Source organism: Coturnix japonica, chromosome 27 (assembly GCF_054131305.1).
Source record: "Coturnix japonica strain WE chromosome 27, WE-NBRP24, whole genome shotgun sequence".
NCBI lineage: Eukaryota > Metazoa > Chordata > Aves > Galliformes > Phasianidae > Coturnix > Coturnix japonica.
The window spans coordinates 4,072,421-4,077,011 of NC_140689.1; the positions used below are offsets into that span (position 1 = coordinate 4,072,421).

At 52.3% G+C, this 4,591-nt stretch overlaps 1 long non-coding RNA gene across 1 annotated transcript; it reads left to right on the plus strand.

Moving 5' to 3' along the window:
- The first annotated feature begins 1,207 nt into the window (after positions 1-1,207).
- LOC146756360 (uncharacterized) lies at positions 1,208-3,264 on the plus strand. The gene is made up of 2 exons (XR_014937484.1): positions 1,208-2,392; positions 2,682-3,264. It is a non-coding gene; the product is annotated as an uncharacterized LOC146756360 (long non-coding RNA).
- Positions 3,265-4,591: the final 1,327 nt, after the last annotated feature.

Below are 4,591 nucleotides of genomic sequence, written 5' to 3' on the forward strand. Positions count from 1 at the left end.
GTGGAAGGTGTGTGCTGGGAAAAGCATGAGCATTTCTGCTCCAGCTGCCTGATGCTCCCCATAGAAAAATCCTGGTTCCCAACAGAGACCCCCAGCTGTAGCCCAGTGTGTTTCAGGCACCTTTTCTTTGTATGCTCTTCCACGCGGTCCCGGAGGGGTGCTGCATGTGGCCAGGAGCGAGCATTTGTAAAGCTGCCGAGTGCTAGGCTCCAGGTCACCCTGGCCCCTCTATAGCTTTGGCGATCAAGGCCTGAGTCTCCCATCCTGTTACCTGGCCCCTTCCCTGGCCCCTTCCCTGTCACTAAGGGAGAGGAAGATCACAGCATGCAATGGGAACATCCCTCTTCTGTTCTTTCTTCTAGATGATGACATTGGTACTCCTTCCTCAGATGACTGGAAGGAGACTGCTTTTGTGCCTCAGGGGAAACTCCGAGGTAAGTTGTGAGTGTCTGTTTCCTTGGAAGTCGAAAAATTAGTGCTATAATAGCTTATTTGGGTACGTAAGGCTCTCCAAAGGTCTTTCAAGTCTCTTTGTGCTTTGAAGGTCGTACACAGATCAGTCATTAGTATTTCTTTACTTGGAGAATTGTCACATTTCAGTGGGAAGGCGGCCCTTGCCAGTCTTTGCTCCTATTCCTTTGCTGTTTGGGCCATGTCATTCCCTGACCTGCAGCCAGTCCTCACAGGTCACTGCAGGAAAAAAAACAAGGCAGACCCCAGTGCACAGCGGAAGCTCTCCTCACCTGTGTCTGATCACTCTTGTGCCTGCAGGCCCCTTTGGTGCATTTCGAAAGCAAAGTCGCGTCCCTGAGCCTGGGGTGGATGCCAGACGTAAGTCACCAGTCTTCATCTCATGATCTTTGCTCATATTTGGTTGTGGAAGTTCAGGAGGGGTTCATCTTTTCACTGCCTGGTGATTTCTTCTCCATGAGAAGCTTGGGTAGTCACTGTTTCTTGGGTGCTGCATGCTCCCAGCATCCCGTTGACTTTGTCTCCATACATCAGAGATCTCCCCACTAAAAAAACCTTGAGGGGCCAAATGTTCTTCTATGCCTTCTCTGAAGATTGTTTTACATGGCCTGGAGAGAGTATCTGGAAAGCTGCTGAGTGCCAGCCAACTGCCCACCTGGCTTCTCTGCAGCTTTGCAACTTTTGACCCAGGTCTGAGTGCCATGTCATCACCTGAGCCCCTTGCAGTCACTGCAGGTCCCTAAGGAAGAGAGAAATTACAGCATACCATGTCATGAGATTTTACTTCCTTTGAGAGATGCCAGCTCACAGTCCTAATGTCAGCCAGGCGCGTCTGCAGGTGTGAGTGAGAATGCACACCTGTGTGTGTGTGCCCTGCCCTCGCACAATGCCCTGGTCCCATTCAGTGATGCCGTTATGCGTTTAGGTAAGCTGCAGTGTGTGGTGAAAAGTTCTCATTCTTTGGTTGCAGAAGTGCCTCCAGGGAAGGCCGTGCTAAATCCTTAGTTGTGCTGGAACCCCACAGGCATCCCAGGGGTGGCTGTTGTCGTTACTGACTTCACTGAAAAGACCGTTCAGTTTAATATCTTGTTTGTCTGAAAGTTATCTTAATGCTTTCTGTTTAGGTCCTGAGAAACAGAAAGAGGCCCTGGAAACAGGAAAATATCTGCAGACACTGCCCCCTCTGCTAATGAAAATCATGAAGGACAAAGCACGTGGTAGGTGTATTTCCGTCTGTTCCCTGAAAGGCTTGTGAAACTGAATTTCTAGAAATACATGTGGAGAAACTGCACCATCTTCCTGATGAGAAGCAGTTACTTACAGTCCCACTCCCTTACCTCCTTTCTAAAGAGACAGGTGGAGCACCTATGCGCTGGCTTGCATTTTGGAACGGCAGAGTTCGCACACTGACTGTCCCCCTGAGAGTAATAGAGGCCATGCACACAACAACTGTCACTCCAGGTAAGGGCCGCTCATAGAGCTCCGTGGCCGTGGTTAGAGGTTGCTCCCCTCCCACTGCAGCCAGTTCCCAGGGACTTAGGAACTTTGTCCTTTTGGGAACTAGGCCACCAGAACCACATTCAGCAGATAAGGAGAGGAAACAGGACCCTCCATAGTACCTCCTGTGCACAGACCCTGCATTCCAGAGCTTGCTGTGCTTCCCCTGAGCCACCAGGCACAACAGCAGCCCGGAGCGGGATCCTTCCTGTGGTTGTTCTTGTCCACGTCACTCAAAGCAGCAGCTGGTGAAACAGATCCACATTGTTTTTCCAGGTGCGGATGGTGAGGAACACGCAAATGCCGCAGACAATAATTTTATCAAGAAGTACTGCCTGGGATTTGGTGTGGCTATCTTCGTTACCATGCTGATGGCAATGTTTTCGTGCTATCGTCTTGTCCGACAACGGAGGCAGATAAACCAGTGAGTTCTTGTTCACCCCCAACCCCATCCTGCCCCCTCTCTTTACTATAGGGATCCTGTGAGCAAGGAGGCATTTCTAGTTAAAGCAGCATAGAGAAGCCAGATAGTTGTTGCCTAACACTGTCTGAGATTGACACTGTCAGACATTTAACTGGCCTCGCCATTCCTGCTGCATGTTCTTACTGCTGGGCCTGAGACAGGCCCGGAGCTGAGAGTGACTCTATCATGCACTGTGAGGAAGGAGAGAAGGGGGTTCTCCTGTGCCCTCAGCACGTTTCTCTCCCTGCAGGCGCCTTGCTGAAGATGCTGCAGTCCAGCATATTGCCCGCAGCAACACCTCACGCTTGGACAAACAGCTTGCTCGCCTCAGTGCGCCGCACAGAAAAGACGTGGCACAAACAACCGGTGCCTGTGCAGTGACAATCTGCCCACCAGCCGCAGAGCACCACCAGAGCGGCCCCTGCCAGGCCTGACGGCTGTCGGGCTCAGCTGCCCCCAGTGCAGCCCCCGTAGCCCACCAGCCCAGGCTCCGTGGCCCCTGGGAAGTACATCATGCCCAGTGGCCCCTATCCACCTTGGGCATCAACACCTCTTTCAGGGGACAGGAGGGACCCACCTGGTTTGGAAGCTTGCAGTCATCGGCTGGCACCCAAACAGCAGCACCCTGGCATCAACACCACCCTCCTGTCCCCCACCACCATTCTTCAGGGGTTGGCAGTGGCTCCCTCAAAGTGTCACCCGCAGGCAGCCACTGCCTCAGGGAAGCTTGAGAGGCCTGTCAGCCTCCAGCACCATCTCTGCCCTCACCCTCCCCTCCACCATCCATCAGGGGATGGAAGCGACCCCAGCAGAGTATAGACCTGGGGACATCATCCAACAGACGGACGACCATTGCCTGGGAAAAGCCAACTGGCCCAGCAGCCACCTGTCTCCCCCAGGAACTGTCACCAACTTTCCTTCACCATCCTTCAGGAGGTTGGAGCAGCCCCCACAGGGTGGCAGTTTGAGGGCATCATCCGACACCCAGAAAACTACAGCCAGGGGAAAGCATACCAGGCCCCACAGCTCCCAGCCCCCCACAGCACCAACTCTGCCCTCCCGCTCCTCTCCTCCATCCTTCAGGATGTGGGAGTGCCCCCCCCCACAGGGTCGGCATGGGGGCAACACCTGTAAAACCTCTGCCTGGAAAAAGTATGACAGGCCCAGCAGCCCCAAGATCCCCCCAGCACCACCTCTCTCTTCATGCTCCTCTCCACCATTGGTCAGGGGGTGGGAGCATCATCACTGGTCAACACAACAGGGGGTTCTTTCTTTAACACCTTCCGAACTGAGTATACCTTTTCTACAAAAATTCTCAGCACCACAGATGATCATATTCAAAACATCTATAACTATATGGAATATAGATATTGTAAATTAATTCAATAAAATTCAACAACAAAACAAAATAACCAAGAAGCTGCTTCCTTCAAAAGGCAGAGTATTCTGACGAGGAGAAAACAGCAATACTAACATCACGTCACAGCGTTGCCATCAGGGCTCAAGCTAAGGCAGCCAGCTGACCAGGGCAGAACTTGTGTTAGATGCTGCTCAGTGACAACACCCAGAATGAAGTAGCAAGGATGTGAAGTGTAGGAGACTACTTGCACTTATCACATTCTGTCTGCTGTAACAGCACTACTCAAAGATTTCTAATCGGGCCAAGATCTTTGTGAAGCAGCAGTTTGTTCATTACTGCCATCATGGCCGCACACCCCTACTGACTGTTGGGCAGGGCTGCAGTGGAGAACGCCCTCCACACGCAGTCCTGGGCAGGCAAGGGCTGTCGGTGCACAGTGCCACACGCTCCTTGCCATCTGCACACACGTGGGCTGGCTTTGCACTGCCAGGCACATCGTCTCGCGTGGGCACTGCAGGTCCTCGCTTGGTGGTATGCAGAGACAGCGGGGCCAACAGATGAAGTTATCTGTGTTGTGTGCAATACTTGCATGACTTGGGAGCTGACAATCCTTGTGGTTCTCTGTCCTGCTCCAATTTATAGGAAGGAGAGGAGGTCCATACGTGTATGCCTGAGCATGGTTCAAATGTTGGAGGACGGACGCTATTACGATTTAGGGTGATTAGGAAGGGAAGGCGGGCAATAGAAAAGACAGGAAAAAGAATCAAGGAGTCTTTATAGGAAGCAAGAGGGAGAGAGAG